Source organism: Pollicipes pollicipes, unplaced genomic scaffold (genome assembly GCF_011947565.3).
Source record: "Pollicipes pollicipes isolate AB1234 unplaced genomic scaffold, Ppol_2.1 Scaffold_5724;HRSCAF=6776_pilon_pilon_pilon, whole genome shotgun sequence".
Taxonomy (NCBI): domain Eukaryota; kingdom Metazoa; phylum Arthropoda; class Thecostraca; order Pollicipedomorpha; family Pollicipedidae; genus Pollicipes; species Pollicipes pollicipes.
In genome coordinates this window covers 20,154,714-20,177,286 of record NW_023596746.1, presented here as the reverse complement: position 1 = coordinate 20,177,286, position 22,573 = coordinate 20,154,714, and the positions used below count along the sequence as shown (strand labels likewise).

General features: G+C 47.7%; 1 protein-coding gene across 1 annotated transcript in view; it reads right to left on the bottom strand.

Moving 5' to 3' along the window:
- The window catches only part of LOC119102786 (protein amalgam), a gene marked incomplete in the record, with an annotated part of 84,484 nt that extends 77,423 nt beyond the window's left edge, over positions 1-7,061 (bottom strand). Inside the window, 1 exon segment of the mRNA XM_037226240.1 lies at positions 6,901-7,061.
- Between the last annotated feature and the right edge of the window lie 15,512 nt (positions 7,062-22,573).

The following is a 22,573-nucleotide window of genomic DNA, read 5'->3' as shown; positions in this document are numbered from 1 at the left end:
GATACGCGTGATTGAGAGATAGTAAGGTTACGTCAAGTGACAAATGGGCACTAAGCGAGCTAGTTAGCATCGGAGAGTCACGTTCCGTACGACATTGGATATATTATAAGGCCGTTAGGATGTCGAAAACTTCAGTGGACAAAACGGATAGGTGCCGTGGCAGGCAGAAGGATTGCCCCAAGTCTCCGCAAACGAAGGCACAGCCAGTGCCAGCGGAGCCTTTCGAGCCGTCAGAAAATATATTTACTGAGATTCGGTGAAGCGGAACCCGTTCTGCTGCTGTGCGGGCAAACCCCCCCTCCGGGTGTGCTACATTTTTAACCTGATGAAGGTCGAACTCAAGCAGGATTGTGCGACGCCACGAGGCCAGCTCATCAAACGTTTGTTGGTTGTTTCGTCTAGGCGGATGCCCGCTTCGCCCAGCTAATCTCGCAAACGTAAACGCAAGCATATGGGTTTAAATAAGAGTACTACACGAAATGTTTTTGAGAAACCTGTTTTGAACGGCAGTGATAGGCTTATGAGCTGTTTTTACGAGCCATTGGCGCGCCCTAAAGCTTTCAATCCCTGATCAGTCAAACAACATTTTGTAAACAACTTTTTCTTTTGAAATTTGTCCACTGTACCGAAGTCCAACATTTTCAAGAACTTCTTATTCCTGTTCTTTAGACCTTCCCTATACTTTGTCGTTCCTCACGCAACGAAATGGCGCCACACTGGGCGGGAGGGAAAGACCCAATCTAAGTCCTCATGGCTGCGTTAAGTGTGACCACAAAATATCCCACCATTTCTCTTCAGAATACGTATTCGAGTATGCATGTAGTTACGTATCTTACTGAGGGCGACGCGTTCTCTTTTTTTTAAAAACGCTCTCCATGCTGTTTCACTCACTTGCACGTAAATGGCCGTTGCCATCATAAGCTGAGCAAACCTCAGCCATGCTAGCATTCCAAATGCTCCTAGATCGTTGTGATTGATTCATTCATTGGTCGATCATCCATTGATTGATTGACTGATTCACTGATCACATGATTCAGAATCGTTTGAGACAGGCCCTGCATTTTGTTTTGCGAGCTTTTTCGTTACTGGGACTACGCATTCGAGCTCTCTTCCGAGATGACCAACGATTTTCCGCATAAGGCATCTTGCCCGGCAATTGGAGGCGACGTGCCGCTGATATTCCAAAAACTAACATACATGTGGGAAAGGTGGGTGTAACGTATAGAATGTTTGCTGAGAACTGCCAAGAGGGTGAAGACACCATTATGCCGACAACAGCAATCTAACCGTTGTGCGAGCAATCTATATAGCAATATTACCAAGCTATATACTGATATAATTTATCCATATGCTAAGCAAAATATGGGTAGTAGCACACGTAACCCTGTTAGAAACGTTCGGTATGGGAGAGGGCACGACAGCGGCGCCGTTCACTGGCAGCTGTACTATCAAGACTAAGTAAGCCCGGAAGTAAAACAATCCGCGGCATACCCTGCAAAGAAATTATATCTAGCCTGGTAAAATATATGTAATCTGCTGGGCTGGAGAAAAAACGGTGTGTTGCTGACAGCCAGTGAAGCACGCTTGCTTATGGCTTTACTTACGTCGAACCCGTCACAGAGAATGGGTTCTGCAACTTTCAAAAGACCATGCATTTTACAAGTGTACCTCACGGTTAGTACGGGAAGTGTGCCGTGGATCCATGCTGCTGCCAGCCGGCTTTGCTGGTATCGGTGGTGGACAGACACGCGACGTTCGCGAGGATTTCCGTTCTCGGTCGCGGAAGTAGATATTGATTGGTGCATTGGCAAACGTCCAGTGCCACAACTGTGGGTGATGGCAGGAGTGATTTATTTGGGTGATATAGCTTCTAGCATCATGCCTTCAATTTAACCGTTTTCAAAATCGCACGGGTCCGGGTTATTAAGCTCATGTGCAAGCGTGGTGAACATACGCTGGAGTCGCATCATTTTGTATGGTCTCTTGTCTGTATCATGGCCATTGGTGCCGTGGACTTTGCGTGGGCTTTTGTTTCTGTAAGCACGTCAAATTTTCGAAGGTGCCGCAGTGTGTTCAGAGCTAACTGTCTCCTAACAACACAATTCATCGCACCCGAAACGTTAGCGTAAAATATTAACAGACCAATTGCCGTTCAAACCGCAGACGGCTTGGCAGCTAAGTACGGGGTCATTTGCACTCATTTTGTGTCTGGGGTAGAGCGTGTTAAATTGCAGCAGTTTTTGAAAAAAGTCTTCGGACACAGTGCCAAGTCTTTGCAGACCATATGCCGCTGGATGAGCCGGTTTAAGAACGGGCAAAGCAGGACCTCGGGCAAACCCCGTAGAGGGCGCCAGGGCGCGCACGCATGGCTGACGTTGGGCGCCCAACGGAGGTCACGATCTCGAAGACCGGCGGTGCAGAGCCTTCAAAACACCAGCAATCGAGTCAGCACCAACAAGCTACAGCAGGACGGGCGGTATAACAACTCCGATACTCAATGGTGTGCTGTCGATGGAGTGGTTCTGGCCCACGCAGGAGTAGACGAATGCACGCGCGCAGGCTGCGCAGCAGTTGCTCGGTCAGTGCGAGTTTGGCCGCGAACGATTCCTGGATATAATAGTCCCTTCTTATGGGACTCCAGCCAATGTCAGGTTCTACGACCCGCTGAACAAAAGCCAGAGCAAGGAGTGAAATAAAGCTGGCGAAGGAACCCCAACTCAGCCTAGCCTACGGCGAACGAATGTGAAGGTTGTGTGTACGGTTTTCTTTGACAATGACAGCGCCGTCATCATCGGCCTCCCATCCAGGGATGAGACGATTGACTACGTGAGGTAAGTCTCGTTACTGAAGAGGATGATGCAGACCGTAACCAAAAAAACACTGTCCAAACGAGACCACAAACTCAAGCCTATCACAACGCTCGACCTCACACGTCGAACGAGACGGCAATGTTTTTAAAAGTTGTGGATTCTTCAGAAGCAAGGACCCAATCACCTATTCACCTGATCTGGTCATTGCTGACTTTTTCCTCTTCCAGAAACTCAAGAAAATACTGCGTGAAAACCCCTGCCTCAGCGCCGGGGGACTGGAACATGTGAGCAGCATCCTCGGCGGTACTGATAGAGAAAAGCTCGGAGCGGCGCGCAGTACATAACAGGAAAGGCTTGGTGACGGTGTACGGCTTAGTGGTTAAGATGTTGAGCGCTAAGATGCATTCCCTGCTGTACGCTTGTCTGAGTTTTAAAAAAAAATAAAGGTCCTCCTTAAATTATGGAACGACCTTAGTTTAATGCCTACTAGAGCTGCAATCCGCCACTCCGAGCCATGCAATACATGTCCTTACACTCAGATCGCACAAGGATTATGGAACATCATTAACACGCGCCCGGGTGGCCGGTTTGAATACCCTTCGCTCGGGTTGGGGGGTCAATTTGACCCCCTGAGATCTTATGAACTAAGAGAGCTCGAGACACCAAATTTACAGGGTGCGTTGGCCAATACCTGATCTCACTCATGTCAGAGTTTGAGGTTCCCGGGTCATGATCTCGGGTCAAACAAGGTCAAACAAGGTCGATCTCCAGGTTGGTCTCCAAACTGCCCCTAGAAGCTATATACCTGTTCTAAGCAAAGGTCACATTATCATTTAAGATCAGTAACCTTTTTGACCCTTCAAAGGTCGTCATGACCAAAATCATACAAGACTGCTTTTAGTTTTCCATTTGAACAACCGACAAAGGCAGTACGCTAGGCAGTATATTCCTGAAAAAAAATGTTGACCTGGGTCATCTTAGGTCAGTGACCTATTCTGACCTTTGATAAGTTCATGGAAATTGCATAACGCGATTCCTGTTGTCAATGAATTTGAAATGAGCACCAGGAACAACTCCATACAGCAAGCCTTAGAATGATAAAACAGATCGGCATTGACCTTGGTCCCACCTTCAAAACTGACCTTAAGTCAATGTAATTTGTGCATTCAATATTTGCGTTACCTAAGAAAGTATCCCAGAGATATATGGTCTCCTCTAACACCCCGTTGTTGCATAAGATTGAAGGATTCCCTAGAAACTGACTTCGCGGATTGCACGGCTTGACTTTGATCTACAGCAGGTCAGGGACCTTACAAGGTAAATCTAAATATTTAATGCCAAACGATCTACTATTTAATTGTCTACATCTATGTAGAATGTAGCATGGCTGCGCCGCGCCGTTCGGAAACCGTTTTTGAAAAACCTTGGGGGCGTCAATTTGACCCCTACCCGAGCGCGTGTTAATGGTGGTTTTCCCGGTCAGCTCACTCGTGATGAGAACAATAAAGACATGATAAAGACGTAATTAAAAGAAAACTTGTGAAGCAGTAAGTTCAACACATTTCTTAAGGTTTATAACTGGAAACGTAAATAACAGGAACGTGAATTTCAAAGCGATCAAATGATGGGTGCGACTGTAAAATGCGGGAATGGTAATGTAGAGGCTGACGGGGTGGAAACTAACAACTGCAGCACTCTGTGCACTGAATTTCAAATGCATGCATAGCGATTCCAATCATCGTCTACACGGCTGTTGTTTACCCTATATAATTGATATAAGCGGTAATGCGGTTAAAACGGCTTATGGGCTCCAAATAGCTGTGTGGTACCTTACCAATCACGGCTTCAAATATGTGTAAATCACAAGAGCCCATGAAATGTGTTTATCGGCTGAGTTAAGTTTGTATCACGCCGTTAATTGTTTGACCTCATCAATGCCTTTCATTGACTGAGAATTTCCCGTTGGCCTGGGCACAACCAGTGCTTCAGAATAGCAGAATCGAGTCATTTCGTCGGCAGGGAAGTCGGCGGCAGTCGTCGAGTCGGCATGGAAGCCTGGGCAGCATGCAACATTACGGCAGTGGTCTGAAATAAACCGGCCGTCTTTTTGGTGGAATGTGTTCAAGGAACGGATACCGCAGTTTGGCAGTGCATTGTACAAACGATCAATGCACTTGTTCCGGTATGTCGAACAACGCCCTGTTTACCACTCATGCAGAATAGCCCTCATGGGCTGGTGACAGCCGGAGACCACCCCCTGTCAGCTAGCCTGAGTTTCGATTTGCTGCTTTTATAGTCACCCCGATGCATCGCCTCGATACGTGACGCTCTTTTGGCATGGTCATTGGGCGAAAAGCCGCGATCCGCGAGCGTGTAGCAAGAGTTGATTTTGTAATCGATTAATGAATGGAGCCCACTGGCTGTCGTCTCACGATCCCACCCGTCTTGGCATCTGGGGTGCGCCGCCCTCCGTCGCTCGAGCTAGAGCCGCTCCCACAAAGATCCTGTGAGCGCGCCTGGTCCGAGTAATGGCTTGGACACCTAGATACATTACAAAAGCCTTACACGTCGACTACGGTACCGACCATGGCAGGTACTTAATGACAGAGTGTTGCCAAATGACACGAGCGTCAAGCTACGTTTGCTGTTGACAGGGCGTGACACACCGTTTTGGGTAAAATGACCCTAAATATCTGACGAGGTGGAACCAACCGCGCTTAGAAAAAACGTGATCCAGATGGCACTGTGGTGTATTTGACATAAGAAAGAAATGCTTTGAGCTTCAATTTTTTACATTCGCGCTGAGGTCTAGTAGCATTATTGTCGGCATTATCGCCTAACATTAATATTCTCGGCGCACTTATTGAACAGCATTATCGCATAACTCGAACTCAAAATGCCATCTGTCTGGTGCGGTATCACTCATGGGATGATACTGCACCAAGCAGATGACACTGCACCAAATCCCTCGTGAAATGGACATCAGTGTCACTGGGGCTCTAATCCTGAAGGACGCTCCCGGACATGGGCTCGGGCTGAGTCAGCGGTGTGCTCTCCCAGCACGGTTGCGGCTGGCCCACGTGTCGATCCGAAATTGTTGACCATGCGCCAGCGGTCACGTCTCGGCGCGCGCTCAAAAACAATACCCGTCAACGTGTTCATTGACACAGAATCCCACTGCCAACTGCCCGGCTGGCAGGCGGCCGCTATCTGCTTATTTTCACGGTGCTTTATTGGGTAGCAGCGTCAGGTCGATACTTTCATGGCTTTTTTGGGCCAAGAATGGCATTGGGCTACCTACAGTGAATTCTATATTCTTCGGAATTAGCGGGTTACGCTCAGCAAGAAATAGAATAAAAATAACTAAATAAATAAAATACACACAACAGTGCACAGGTTGACACCGTGTATCATTTCATGCGCACACCAACTAGGGTGGCATGAAGAATATATCAACCAAGCCACGAGTCAGCATATAATCATTCAGAAGACTGAACCGGATAAAGCTGAATGAAACAAGTAAGACCGAAGTTCCAAAATTTATTGAGAGGCGAAAGACGTGGGTATTTTTGTCCTCAATATTCAAGACCTTTGAGGTTCAAAGCTTCTCCCCTGAAGTCGATGGGAACCAAGGAAAATAACTTAAAACATCCATGTTTACCACGTGTTCGAGGTAACAGCTATACCCGGATTTCTCAGTAGACGTTTGGCATGCTTGCCAGAGGTTGCCTGTTCTACTCGGGGACTACAGCGTGTTCATCTTTAGTTTGTTTCCACTTTGTTTCAATTTCTATGGGCACGGTTTTAAGATGTTGAAGGGGGCGAGCCTACGGCCGTAGATTCGCTTTGTTTCAACGTATCGACCGACATTAACTAGATTCGATCACGCTGCAAAACGTCTGATTCATAAGTGACGGTGTCCATGAAAGCTGACTTCGTCTATTTGTCACATACACCAGTCATCGAGACCAGCACGGGACGCCATCTCGCTATGCGTGCAACGGAGCGCACGTGCGATGCAGTATCGTGGTGTCGTACACAGATGCGATGCCTGCGTCGTATTCAACGTCCGCTCCTCCTGACATCTCACCTGGTAGTCCGGTCCACTCGCTCACCCCGCCTTGTCTCCCGTCCGGCTCTGGCCACCCACCGGGCCTCTCTCCGACCGGTCCCCTGTCCGCGGCCGCGGCCAACGGCGACCCCTGTCCCGCTTGGCCGGGCAGAGTCCCTGTGCCGCTGTCCGATACACCGCCCGCGGCTGTATTTTTAGCTGCGCCGCAGCCGTCGCTGCCGCCCGCGCCGCAGGCACTGTGCCGATGCCGACGCGGCGCCTCGGGCGGTTTGTCGGCGCCGACGCGCGCCGCCGCAGCGGCGGGTCGACCGGCGGCAGACGAAATAGGGGCCCGCGATGCCGCCGGGACCAGGTGGCAAACAGGACGCCCCGGGCCGCGCCAAATGGCGACCGGCACGCGATGAGGCTGTGGTTAGGGGAGTTTACGGGCAGGCGCTTCGTTTGGCCCGTGTGGTGTGCTCGCTGTAACTGCTTTACTGCTTACTGAAACTGTAACTGTTTTACTGCTTACTTTACGGCTTACTGCTTTACTGCTTACCGGGGTGCTTAAATGCTTACTGAGATACTTGACTGCTTCCTGAGCCTTTCGTGGCCTTTGGCAGTAATGGCGCCTGCCCCTGCGTCCACCTCAGATGACTTCTGAATTCAGTACAACACCAGTTAAAGCACATGGAAGAACGGAACAAGAGCGCCACATGCATATGCAAACTACATGACATGTGCCGTCTCGCCCGAGACTCAGATGCCCACTGAGTTCAGCCACAGCTAACGCTAGCCTGGGCAGCACGCCGGACCCAGCAATGACTGCGCTAAACCGCAGCGTTAACTGGGACCTCACGCACGAGCTTCTCGCGGATGTTTAGGCACTGTCAGTGGAGCTGCAGTGAGTTTTGTGGAGCTGCAGCGTTTTGCGGAGCTGCAGCGCTTGCTGATGTCTTGTGAGAAGTCAGCTCACGGTTTACGAACCCAAGCAAACGATCGTGACGTGTTTACCTTTGAAATTGTTGAAGTTTGCGCTGTTTTAACGCGGTACGTAACACTTGTCGCCCCTATCTAGCAGGGGACTGGACCTACCTGGCACGATTTGGACAATCCCCTGGCACGCCCCAAAATCGCGTCGCGGCAACGCTAGCCCGGTCGCGATTCCGTGTGCCGAACATGTAGTCTGCGAAGCCTAAACTGCTCGAGCTCAGTGCTGCAGTTCACCGCAGCGGCCTGGGCGCGACGGTGCTGTACGGACTGGAAAGTGCCGGCTGGTGCGGTCTGCCCTGAGCCACCTTCTCTTCGTACCTTATTACCAGACCAGGCGGACAGTTCAGGCCGTCAGTGAGTCAGCGGGCTGGCAATCCTGAGAAAGGACGTCCCCAAGTCTCCGTGACATCCAAGACCAGGCGGGCGTGTCATCCAAACAGCTTGAATCCATGTCGTGCGACGTTAGCGATGGCCACTGATAGTTGGCTCTCGCACCACCGAGGTCACCGGGCTGGCGGTTGCCGCCCGTGATGCTAACTTTTACGATCTGGAACTCGGTTGCGAAATGTGTTTACCACCACTCTAGCAGCGCTTTGCTAATCTGGGGCGACTTGATTTGTAGCCTGCTGGCCGATCGTTCGCCGCCCGTGAATTGGAAGCTGACTAAGCCCGCGTCTATGTACGGTCTTACGCAACTTACCTTCGGTCCTACTCTTCAAACTGGATCGATTTTGGATATGACATCAGATAATGTCCGTCATGTTGTTAGCCACTACAAGTCGAAGATCTGTGACACATCCTCACATCACTTCATCCGTGATTACAGGAGCGTTTCACGCGTGGCCTAGGGACACCCGTGTCCGATGTCGTGGTGTAAGTAGCATGGATGCATCCAATAGAGTTCCCTGAGTGTTCGGGCTGGTCTGTCGTCTTAGCTTTTAATTAATTACCGCATAGCGTCGCCTCTTCCAGGTAACGTCTTCACCTACACTCGACCGACGTGCCACGTTCAAAGACAAGTTGATATGAATGAGTCGCACTCACATATGCTGCTATGGAAAACAAGAGCCTCCCTTCCTTCCACGGTAATTGAATTATCTAAGGATAAAGCACCTATCTTTTCGCAGCATGTCTACCATTTCTCCTAATCTTGTCAGCAACATAATCCAACCTTTGTGGGTGACACTGCATTTCAAAGTTGCAACACAGGGCAGGAGCATGTTTTGTGAACAGAAAGCATACCGCAGAGTTTTGAAATACAAGCATCCTGTCCAAAAAAGTTAAAAATGTGGCAAATTATAGTTTTCGTTTTGTATAGTGCCAGCCAAATTTTAAGTTACACATTAGCTCCGACTTAAGTATGATGCTTGAGCCGATCCATGTCCAGGTGATTGCCAGAACAGAGTGCTGCATCTTCACAATTATTTGTTTACCCACTACCCTCCCGATAAATGCATCTCAAGGAATGGGCATGGTGTCCTACGCAACCACGAACCAAGGCTAACTTTCTCGCCGAAATTTAGTTCAGTACTCTTTGAATCCAGAAAAAGTTTTTGGGTTGGTATTTGCTGATTTGTGTCCTACCTGTTCTACTCCCAGTTGCATATCGCATGCACAAATTGAGCGCTGCCAATGTTTTTGCGTACCTATGATTCTCCTGTAGTCATTTAAAAGGTTTAACAGGCTTTACATAGTGCCAGGGAATCGACGTGGGTGAACATGCCACCCATTCATTTATACATTAGGTGAAGATCGTCCATTCATACCTCAAATTAAGATTTGCTAAGATTGGGACTAGCTTGTGCGATAGCCAGAGTCTATGACAACTGGGAAGTATGTATATGAGGTGTTAAAGCGCAAGCGGTCACGGCAGATGTCGTATGATGTGTGACAAGTTTGCAACTAACTCTCGCAACACAATTTGTGAATATGGGGCAATTCTGTATTCGTGTCTAAGGCACTCACAGCGCACAATAAATGTTACGCACTTTGACTGAAACCTTGTGCCATCTAACAAAATAGTTATTTTAACTCTATTAGCGCGTTGAAAACAAAACAACAGACACAAAATTGCAAGTTGTTGTCAAAATACATGGAAGAAATGTTTTTTGACCAGGGGAAAGGGGCTTCATGTAGCTGTGTAATGCCCAGTTGATGATGATTACTACTAGAAGTAACTTCAGTATTTTTACGATATGTGCAAAAAGGGACATTTGGTAGCATTTGACATTTAAGATAGGATCCGAAAGTGGTGCAAGTTTTTCATTCCCCTGAATGAAGAGAGCAGGTACCGTATGCAGTGACCAATCGAGCAATATGCTAGCACAGCATGTAATCTAGCAGGAAATAATGGTCGCAATTAAGGTTGTTTCGTTTGACAAATGGATTGCACAATGGTGTGTACGCGAATGGATACACACCTGAAGTATCATATGAGGAGTTGAGATGGACGTTTTAGTTGTTCAGAAGGCGTACTAGATGAACGTCGCCCTGCGCATGTGAACTGGGTGCCACTGAAACTGTGTAGTGGCATGTGTAGGCATGTTGCACCTGTGTATGTGTATGTGTGTGCGTATGCGTATGCGCGTGCATATGCGTATGCGTGTGTGTGTGTGTGTGTGTGTGTGTGTGTGTGTGTGTGTGTGTGTGTGTGTGTGTGTGTGTGTGTGTGTGTGTGTGTGTGTGTGTGTGTGTGTGTGTGTGTGTGTGTGTGTGTGTGTGTGTGTGCAGGTAAATATATAGAGATAGATGAAATGTTGGCATATGTACAACATTTTCGAACCCTTAGTTCTTTTACTACCGCCGAGAAAGGTCAGAGATTTGCAGAATGCCATGCTACCTTAATTTAATTCGCACAAACACTGAGATTGCTACCTTAAACCATCCAGATCCTTCAGCTCCTGATCTGCATCCATTTATCCTGCAATATTTATGTCATAAATGTCGTAATACCCCAGACCATCCCCTGACAGATTTCAAGCTACCTATGTGCACCACCAGTTATTATCCTAACACAGCATGGTTTCCGCCTCAATCGTTTGACGTAAGCCGCGTTGTGGCCGTCTCCAGCCGCATCCCCTCGGGCACCGACATCTATTTTCTCCATTCTGCCTGGTGAGATCTTACAATTCTTATGACGTAATCGATCATCGCTACGGGATCAGACATTGCTTTTCTGTGTGCTAAACGAAAGCAGAAAAAACGTGAATAGGTTTCAAAAAATTGCCAGGCTCCCTGATAATGTTATGTGTAGCCTAAACATTCATCAATGATTTTGTCACTGGCTCCCCAGAGAACCTAGGCCGACCGACTGCGTCACAACGTAGGCTGGCGCTGGTGACAATCAGCACCGTTAAATGGAATGTTTCACATTTGAAGGTATTGAAGTAAGCATCAGACACTTGAGGGGTGTAGGGGTAGGGGTATCTTAGAAAGGACAGGGCTGTGACCTCCACCGAATGGCATTCGATATGGCTATTTCAGTATAAAACCAAATGTAATTGTGGAACACTCTCATCTACCTCGCACACAGGGCGCTGAGAGGCGGCGAACCAGACGCGATCGCGTTGAAGATTGTGTGCAAAAGTGATATTCCTGACCACAACGCACAACATGACTGGCGTTTTCCTTTGTCTCATTGTAGATCGAAGGATAAATAAAGGCATTAAGTCCGCGGCGATGCCACTTGCCTCAGCCGCCTGCCGTGTCACATTGGAGGGCTCCCGCATGATAAAACACCCGGTACGCGTCACCTGGCGAGACTGGGATGACATTTGGCTGCAACTCGCTGCTGACCTTTCAAATAACATTGATGCTGGTATGTCCTTTTGTATTTGTACCGATTGAGCTAGGTAAATAGTAGCGTCATGGGTGTGCCCCTCGAATTCCTGTCAACTTGCTCCAAATGAATAATTAGATGCAAAGCAACACCTCAAGATTCGTATCATCACCACCTACATGCCTTGTGAAGTGTCAAGTATTTACTTGCCAGCTCAAAATGAGAAATGGAGCGTGCTGCCCACTGTCTAGCCTTTGCAAATAAGTTAGCTTTTTGTTTCAGGTCACGGTGATCATCTTAAACGGAGCATGCAAAAACGCAAAATGTTTTTGCTGCGCGTCTTGGCGCGTTTATCAGTTAAAAAAACAACAAAATATCAATTACATTGGCGCCATAACCCTTTTTCGTGGACACGGGAACAGTGGATAAATGTGCATTAACACGCGCTGGGGTGGGGAGGGGATCAAATTGACCGCCAAAAGGTTTTTCCAGAATGGTTTCCGAACGACGCGGCGTAGCCGCGCCAAATCTTGCATAGCTGTAGAAAAGTGAAAAGTGGATCGTCTGAAATCAAAAAAATTAGATGTACCTTGTAAGGTCGCTGATCTATCTGGGTTCTGTGGGCACTTTGGAGACCAGCCCGGAGATCGACCTTGTTTGACCTTATTTGACCTGAAGGCTATAACCTAGGAATCTCAATCTTTGACCTAAGTGAGCTCACATACAGGTTAATACACCCTGTAAATTTGATATCTCTAGCTTTCTTAGTTCCCGAGATCTCAGGGGGGCCAAATTGACTCCCACCCGAGCGAAGCGTATCCAGCCGGCCACCCGGGCGCGTGTTAAAGCTTTTTAGAGCCTGCCGGTAGTCTCGGTGCATCGCTATCCCTTCTTCTAGCATGACACAGCGCGCTAATGTGACTTGACCTTCAACCATTCACTATCCTGCAGATCGCCTTTATCATTAAGACGCCCACTTGCATTAGTGCTCATTTGCCAGATCAAACGTCGAATATTCCCAGCATGAATGACCTATTAAGTGATTTGACCTTGTCGACTTCGAGTCAGGTTTGCGGTAATTTGATCAGGAATCTGGCGAACAGGCAGTGAACCATGAAATACGTCGTCCAATCGGCTGTCTCGCAAGCTTATGCTAGATTGGGCTTCGGTGGAATTGATCCTGAGTCCGAATTACAGCGGTGGAGCATAATCCAAATCCGATTTAAGGCGGCTCTTGATAGTCCAACTGAATCTGATTCCTGGCCCGGGAGCAAAAACTCAGTGCTTTTGGGCCTTTCTTGTCCATTTTTGCACGAGAATGGCCCGAGTAATAATTTGCCCAGACCAAATAACAGCTTAATCGACATAAGCCGTCCGCATTCTTTCCTGTCATTGTGAACGGGTTCATACAAGTGGCGGGCAGATTCAGGGAAGTGTACTAGGCAGTGATTGTATTCAAACAACACAAACCAAATTACAGAACTGAACTCACAGTGTCTCGCTCTGTTCTAACAGTCCCTGAATGGAATCTACAACCGAATGGAATCATTGCACTGTAGGTTGCTGCTATAGTAGACATTTTCGGCTTATAGTGCATGTAGCTACTGACAGTGCACGTGGCAACATAATCTTACAGTCCGCCCAAAATGACCACTGCAGTCGATGCAACCATGAAACAGTACGACATCGTTACAGTCATTCAGGCTTCTTCTCTCAGACATGATTTAGCTATATCATTATCCCTCTGAGGTCTTTGTACTCCCTTTGGGCGACTCTCCCGCTCTCCCCGTTTGGGGGCGATGGCCATATTCGGAATCGAACTAGAAAAAATGCTCAATGTAGGACAATGTGAACGATGGCCTAGAGTTTCAGTTTCTCGCCATTGTAGTTAATCGTCAGTGCAGTTTTTCGTCCTGGTAGACGTGAAGTTAAGGGTTGGCCAATTTTATCTTGAGCCAAAATTAAAATAACACATTTATTCAACCGAGTTTTTGATGCCATCGAAGCAAAAAAGCCACAGAGACGTTTACAAGTATAGGCAACCGCCACAAACAGACATGTGGCAGAAGGCGATCAGAGCGGACGGTGGCCAACGCAGCCAAAGCCCGGGAGCCTCTTAGGCGGTGCCTCTGCCAAGTCACTGCGGTGGTTGAGCCAGGAGCTGAGCTGCAGCAATAGAGCGCCTCAGCATTCACTAAGAGTGAACCCGCCACTGTATGTCACACGTGCGATTGGGCTGCGCTTGCTCAGTTTTACGGCTGGTCCATCACACAACGCCACAACCCGCCGACCTTTCGTGAATAATGTGTGTTCCTGAGGTCTTTATTTATCTGGAAGACCGTGCTGATAGCTGGGCAGCAGATTTTGGTCGTGAGTACAACCGGGCGTAGGTGACGAGGCTACCGTGTACATCGAGAGTTGCGCAGCTCGGCGCGCGCTCAGCACCAGCTCAGCACCACCACCACCAGAGATAGCAGCACCACGGCGACGGCCAGAGTGTCAAAGTTCAACAGCATCGACGGCGGGTCAAGGTCGGACGGCTTCGCCGGCCCTCGCCAAATTTTGGATTGTCCAAGGGAGCAACATGGACGACAGAGCTCTGTAGCAGCGTTTCCAGGTGGACGTTGCAGCGGCTCACACGGCAAAGCCAACCCGAGATTGATTTTGAAGTTTCTTTGGAGAGAGCATCCTTTCATCGAAATTAAATGTGAGGTGTTCGTCCCGGTCACCGGATTTAAGCTCCTTTGTTGCTTTTTTCTCGAAGTATTCGTTTTTTTCGGGGATTACTACTAGACTTGGTATGCGTGTTCCATTTAATGCACATGTAAGGCCTCGGACAGTTCAAGCCATTCGGCCCACTAAAGTTTCCCAAGCGTACCTATCTTAAGTGTGCCAATATTAATTTTAAAAAAAGTTTCGTTTCAGCCCCTGCAGACGAACGCAGCAATACTGTCACTTTTGTAATGTTTCGTTGGGCCAAGCTCAGCTGTCTACTGTCCACCGTGCTGCCATCTCTGACAGTGCCGCTTACTTACAAGTATCATTTCTCTCCCATAGAGCTCCGTGTTAAACCCCAAAAATCGCAATTAGTGCGGCGTAAAAAGTGAGCTGGAAAGCAGAAAAATCGAATAAATGAGAAAGAGGTGGCTGAACTTTGGATATATTGAACTTGAATTTCCGGCCGGACAAGATGAGTACCACTATGTGAACTCGTCTACCCTAGGGCCAGTTCCATAGCAAGTCGTTGGCAGAATTATGACAACGTTAAGAGAAAACTCCAACAAGAAGGCTAGCGTTGACCCATTTAGTGCTCATATACCCGTCTGGCAAGACCCAAGCAAGTGGTTTGCTTCTTTTGCGGCCCCCAGCCAAGGAGTTCTTTTTCGTGTCGTCGTTCTCGTGATTTCCGTTTGCACTAGCTCAAAACGCACCTTTTCGCTTAATTTTTGTTGTTCTTTTCTCGCTCCTGCGGTATGGGGAAGCGAAGCAAGCGCAGTAAGGACGACGCTGACACAGACTCGAACTCGGCCCCTGACATCGATAATTCCCTGGACATAGACGACGGAAGTGCCGCTAGACTCGCTTTGGCTACCACTTCGCCTGATGACCTTCGCGCGCCCCAGGCCCAATCCACTGGTTCATGCACTTCCGCCGCGGTGTCCGGACAGCACCCGTCTCCACCCAACGCCCCTGGCTCCGACTCCCTCTCATCTTCGACCACCCCGGTGCTTGCTCGCTCTGATGCTGACCCTCGCTCGACAGTGAGCAGTGTTCGCCTGTCCTCTGAACCAATTATGGATCTTCTTGGCTCTTACGTTGTTGTTCAGCCTTGTGATGAGAACGTGTCATTCCGGAAGATCAACGTTTTCTGGCCATCAAAACAAGTCAAGGCTATCTGCGGTCTGTGCGAACTCAAAATTGAAGCACCACCAAACGGATCACTCATCTTTAAAACAACCATTCGCGCACAAACCAAGGCCCTACTCAAAACAGCTGAATTTTGTGGCAAGCAAGTAAAAGTCTCCCTGGACCATGCCAGAAACACTAGCAAAGGCACCATCTTCCGCCTGAGCTCCGTTTCATGACGGAGGACGCGATCCTGGCGGAGCTTAGAGACGAGCAAGCTTGCCATGTCCGACGGCTGATAACTTTCAGAGATGGTCAGCGTTGCGACACCAGCCTGCTCGTTATCACCTTTGCTACCACCCGACCTCCAGGCACGATCACCTTCCGCTGCTGCTTCTACACCGCTGCTTACCTTCGTTATAAAGCAAGAGTGTCCATTCCAAACTCACTCAAGTGTTTTAAATGTCAACGGCCCGGACACGGCAGCAAGTACTACAGAGTGTCAGATGCTTCAAGTGCGGCGAGGCTCCCCACGAGGGGTCTGCCTGCACATCACCTCAGAAATGTCTGAGCTGTGGGAGTGCTGGTCACGCCGCCAACTCTACTCAGTGCCCCACATGGAAAGAAGTTGTTCTGAAAAGGCCAAGACAGGTGTGACGTACCCCGAGGCACGGCACATTATTGAATCCAAAATGTCGTCGCAGTCTAGCAAAACATGGGCACGAGTAGCAAAAGCCACGATGGCCACATGTGGAACACAGACTCTACTACCTATCTGCCTCTCCGGAAGCTTCTCACCCCCCGCCTCTAGGTCCCAGCCGAGTCAACTGCACAGTCCCAGACGAAAAATGTCGTTGAGTCTCCCCTGGCTGGGCGCTCGGATGCGCACGCGCCCCGTGCACCCCCGTTCCCAGGTTGGCCGGCGTTCCAGTCCGCCGGCTGTGTGTGGTACCAGTCCGGCTCAGGCCGTCCGGCGTTCTAGGTATCCGGCTGTGAACAGTCGACAGCCCGGTCCCTCTGGTCATCACACGAACGTTACCTCTCATCCCTCCACCACAACACCCGTCGAAACACGCCCGAGAGAAGACCGCTGGTCCCGTTCATCGGTGAGGGTGGCGATGGGACGGCCTCGGTCTGTTTCTTTAGGGCGATTTCTATCAATCGGTGGGAATGGGTCCCTTCATCATTAAATGTATCGCATCTTACAGTGGAATTGTCGGGGTCTCATTTCAAAATGGTGCGAAATGAAAGCACTTTTTGCCGTATCAGCTCCAATCATCAGTGCCGTGCAGGAAACATGGTTTCGCCCACCGACACATATGACTTTAAAATGCCAAACTGCTCGCTGTATCGCTGTGACACCACGGACGGTGAGCGTCGCCAAGGTGGGGAGGCATTGTACATTTGTCAAGAATTAACAAACACGCCACTCACTCTTAACACACCTCTTCAGGCTGTTGTATGCTCAGTTCGGCTGCATGGCCGTACCAACGATATATGCTCAATATACATTACACCAAATTATAATAATACGGAGCTCTTACGGCAACTTGACCAACTCGTTGCTCAATTTCAAAACCCTTTTCTCATCCTCGGCGATCTCAACGCTCACATACCAACGTGGAGTAACGGCACGCAAGCCGTTGATCGCCGAGGACATTTGGTTGAAGATTTTATTGATACACACATCTTAGTCCTGCCAAACAAAGGCAATAATACTGATCACCACCTACCCACTGGAACGAAAACATCCGTTGACCTGTCATTGTGCTCTACCTCAATAGGAACCTCCTCTAATTGGACTATTGAGGGAGATGTCCACGCCAGCCACCATTTTCCAATTAAAATCTATACCATTTTTATATTGCTGCTGATGCAGTTCCTTGATATATACCCCGTTGGAATCTGCGAAAGGCAGACTGGACCGAATTTCAGGAGCTTTGTATTACCAACCATCATCGCTATGACTTACCAGAGCAAAGAGTTGATCTTATCACACATATTCTTCATTCTCAACAACCGCGACAATTCCACTGACTTAACCTCCACCACGACGCCTTCCTGTGCTGTGGTGGACAGATGATGTTAAGAAGGCCAGTGCAAGACGTAGACGTGCTTTTCGAAGTTATTAACGCAATCATGATATCCGACATTTGCTCCCTCGCAATTCTGAACGAGCTCGAGCCAGGAGAATCATAAGAGCCACCAAACGTTGTTCCTGGTTACAACAAGCTTCCTACAACAATTTCCATCATCTACTCTGTTGATCAAAATTTGTGGATTAGTTCGTACACTTGCTGGTAAGCGGCCGTCTTTTTCCCATCCAGCTCTCTGAATCAACAATGTTTTAGCCACATCATCGCCACAGGTCATGGACGCCCTTGCCCAAAGTCTAGCACATTGTAGTTTTTCTGACGATTACAAAGTAGGTCTCATAGAACAAGCGGGGCCCCAATTTTATTTGCATCCCCATTGTTTTCTTTACGACAATACAAAGGACTACAGTGTACCATTTTATTTCTCAGAGCTCTGCGATGCGATTAAATCCACCACTTACACTTCAGTAGTCCAGGATAAGCTACATTACGTTTTCTTCCGTCCCTTACCTGACAGCATGTTTCAACTTATATTGAAAGTTTTCAATGATTTGTGGTCCCCTCATACTTTCCGGAAGCATGGAAAGAAACAATGGCCACCTGTTTGGGAAAATGTATGGAACGCATGGTTGACAAACGCCCTGCCTGGATGATATTTTGTAAAAACTCATATCGGATCAGCAATGTAGATTTCGACGTAACCATACTACATGTGAACATATTTTTCGTCTCGAAACAGCTATTCGTCGCGCATTTCGGCAAAAGCGTTAGGTCACTGCCGTGTTTTTGGATGTCATTCGCGCTTATGATATGGTATATAAACCAGCTTTAATTTTTCAGCAAAAAAAGTTGAAATTTAAAGGACATTTGGCACACTATCTTGTGGGATTTCTCTCAGGAACGCGGCCGTTCCGTGTAAGATGCCGATCGGCGGTCTCTAATGTTCACATTCAAGGGAACGGCCTTCCACAAGGTAACTGTATATCTCCAATGCTCTTTAACAGAATGATACATGATTTATTCGATGATCTTCCGTCAAGCATATCCTCGTCACTTTTTTGCGGATGACAGCGGGATTTGGTGCTCAGATGAAGAATATGATCACTCATTGCTACGCCTTCAACACGCCTTTTACAAGTTACACCACTGGTCAATACGTTACGGTCTCTATGTTTCCGCTAAAAAATCAGCCGTTGTGATTTTCAGTTAAAGGCGATGAGATACACCGACATATTCTCTCCAACTGGACGGGCACAATATTCCCTTTGTTTCATCGTTCAAATTTCTAGTTTCGTTCTCGACCCGAGGTTGTCCATGTCCAAGCACGTTGAACATGTCCGCACCAAATGCGTCACACGTTTGAATTTGTTTAGGTGCATCTCGGGATCAAGATACGGTGCTGGCCGGCATACGTTATTGTTACCATATAAGTCGCTGGTTCTTCCTATTATTGAATATGGTTCAGTGGTGCATGCAGGTGACACGGAAGGCAGTCTGAAGTCCCTAACTTTTACATAAAATATGTTCTTGCGGCTTGTACGACGGGCACTGCGCACATCCCCCATTTCGGCACTTGAAGTAGATGCCTTCATTATGCCTTTGGCCCGCCGACGTATTGAGTGTGCTAATCTTATAAATTATTCCAATATTTCTACTTATGCTTGCAACGAAGTCAACGTGAGGTGTAAATTTGGGTGACTTGTAAGAAGCTCACTTCGACATTTCATGTTTTTTCTCTTCAATAGGTGAACTATTAATTTATACATTTAGTTGGAAATGCAACGAAATGATAGTATATTGCCGTGTAAATGTTTTTGATATACTGGGTGAAAGAAAATTTGTGCTAAGCCAGCAGGTCATTAGAAGCAAAGTGCATTGACCTTGTTTTGAAAGTCCATAATACTTTTATTTTTGAAAATAATCGCATTGGCATCAGCGTGAGACAGGTGAATCGTGTTACTGCTTAATTTAGGCAAGCCATTATGTACTTTATGAAGAGACTTACGCCCACAATTGATCCTTGGATAAGACTTTTTTAAGACTTTTTGTTTGAATGTTCCCAGCTTTGATGTCATTCTTGGCTTGATTTACTTCATTGCCGTCCTGAGCAAAACTGGGCAAAGCTACCTGGGCAAAACTACCTGTTGTTGAAGCAATAAGTTAACAAGCTCAGTCGGATCACGGATCAATTCTGGCGAGATTTCAAAACAGATTGGAAATATTGAAATCGGATGCATGGCACCTACCTCTTTAACAGTAGCTTCAGTTCCTCAGCAAGATGGTGTAGGCGTCCAACGCAGTAAGTTTGCATTTATCCATTACCTTGCATTGCATTGCTGAAGATGATTTAAATGGGATGCATCGTGCTAGCTATCATTATGTTCAGATCAAGTGCTACGTGACAAAAGCATATCAGCGGTTCCTACGGCGTTTGCGAAAGGAGTAGAATAAAGGGACGTCGTGGAGATAATGGAAACTCTACAAGCACGTCTCGTTTGCGTGCAGCTAACGGTTGCTAAATACTTTTGGTTGAATTATAACAGGACTATTTGTTCTCGAAACTGGTTGAAATATCAGCTTCAAACCTAATTATTCATGAATCGACTGGTGTTCCAGCCAAGCGCCTTGGCCGCGAGACGAAAGTTTCATGGAGTTTCTTGGGAAGTAATTGCCAAATTTGAAGATAGTTGCGCAAACGGAAAGGGTTAATTGATACCGTGCAGTGGTTAATGGAAACTTAAACAACAAATCGTGCTGACAGAACGATCAAAGTCAGGTCGAAGGCCAGCAGACCTTATCATCAATGTTTACGGGAATTGGACCAGCTGAGGCGTGTTTCCTGACTTTAAAAAGTGCATGCTCTTGCGCTAAGTGAGGATGTTGTGTCACCAACATGTTGATGCCGAAATGAGAGCCAGGTCAAGGTCATGCCATAGGTCAGCGTAAAGGGATGACAGGGGCTACTTCTAGGGCGCCTCTGAGTGGAGGACAAAGCATCAGTTTACTGGACATTGTTTTGATCCAAGCTCCCGGCACCACTCTGACCCCTGCTAGTGTCAGTGGGGTCCGGACCCCAATAACTTTTGGTCAGATTGAAATAGTTGTGTTTGGCAATATAAGAATAACGTGTCCCAGTCACATTTAACCCGCGCTCGGGTTGGGGGTGAATTTGGCCCCCTTCTCGAAGGGTTTTCCGGAATGGTTTCCGAACGGTGCTTCGTAGCCGCGCCAAATTTTGCATATCTGTAGACAATTGAATAGCGGATCGCTTGGTGTCCAATAATTTAGATGCACGTCCCTGACCTACGGCAGGTTAAATTCAGGTCGTGGCTGTAAGCGAAGTCAATTTCTAAGGAATCGTTCAATCTGGTGCAAAGGCGGAGTGTTAGACGAAGCCATACATCTCTGAGATACTTTCTTAAACAACACAACAATTGAATGAACAAATTTTGTTGGCCTAGGGTCAGGTATAAAGGTCAGATCGAGGTCAAAACCAAAGTTGCTTTATTGCTCTAGGGTTTCTTTGGCATAACATAACATAATATATATATATATATATATATATATTCTTATATATATACTATATATTATATATATATATATGTGTGTGTGTGTGGTGTGTGTGTGTTGTGGTGTATGGTGTGGGTTGGTGTGTGTGTTTTTTGTGGTTGGTGGTGGTGTGTGTTGTGTGTGTTGTGTTGTGTTGTCGGAGGTATAACGCTTATGTATCTTCCATGGACTTCCTAAATGCCAGAACAGGTAACTGGCCTAGAGTGACCTGGGTCAGCGTTTTGTTTTTATGGCCATACTGCCTTGGGTAATATTTAGCCGCTTATTAAAATGCAGAACTCAAAGCAGTTCTGTATGCTTTTGATCACCATGAAGTTCTAAAGAATAAACAAGGTCACTGACCTTAAATGAGAACGTGAACTTTGCTTAAAATAGGTGTCTAGGCTCTGGCGGCACTTTGACGACCAGCATGGCGTTCGACCATGTTTGACCTTATTTGACCTGAAGATCATGATCCAGGAACCTCAAACTTTGACCTAAGTGAGGTCACGTAAGGCCTAAACGCCGTGTAAATTTGGTGCCTATAGCTCTCTTAGTTCTCGAAATTTGAGCGTGGGGTCAAAATGACCCCCCCCCCCCCCATCACCCGGGTGCAGCCCGTCCAACGGGCCACCCGGGCGCGAGTTAAAAAGTGGATAGCTCCCTGAGACTAAGCATTGCTTGTAGCAATATGTTTGTGCTTCGGTGCTATTTGAAATGCGGTTTTCGGTACTTTTGCACGTGTTAGCATATTTTTATGACCTTTCTATGCGCGAAATATTTGAAGCGTACGGTCTGCTCAAGAACATTTTTAGAACGCATCGATGCTGAACAAATGCATCTCATTTTCTGCTTGGCAAATATCCACTTTTGCACACGTGAGGACTACGATAACAAAATAATCAAATTGGCTGATATGCAGCTGGCCGCAATGCAGTTATTTGAGGATGACGTACACGGCATTTCGGCAACCTTTTTTGAGAGCGGGCTGTCCTGCCGAGGGAAAGTCTTGCTTTAAATTGTGCCACAGCATTTGTTGCTATCCGACTTTTGCTCGCAAGCCTGACGCCGGAAATTGGCGGCGTTACCGATCCCCAACGGAAACTTTGGTGATATGCCGGCCATTTCCAAACATTGCCGCCAGCGCTGGCGGAATGAAACGCGGCGAAACATGAAAAATGTAACAATGAAAATGAAACGTACCACGCTCACCATGAGTTGCGACGAACCACGCTCATGTGACGCTGTCGCCTGTTGGTACTCGCATTGACGGGATGTTTGGACGGGCTCGGGCTTTCATTGCCTGCGTATCGATGACCGGAAGCCAGTGCAGCCCGCTGCCGGTTCGAGCGGTGGCCTGCCACCGTTGCAAACAGTGTGTGTGTGGTGGCGGGGGGAGGTGGGGGGCACCAGTTCTTTCCTATACAGTGAGTTTCGAGACGCTTGTAGT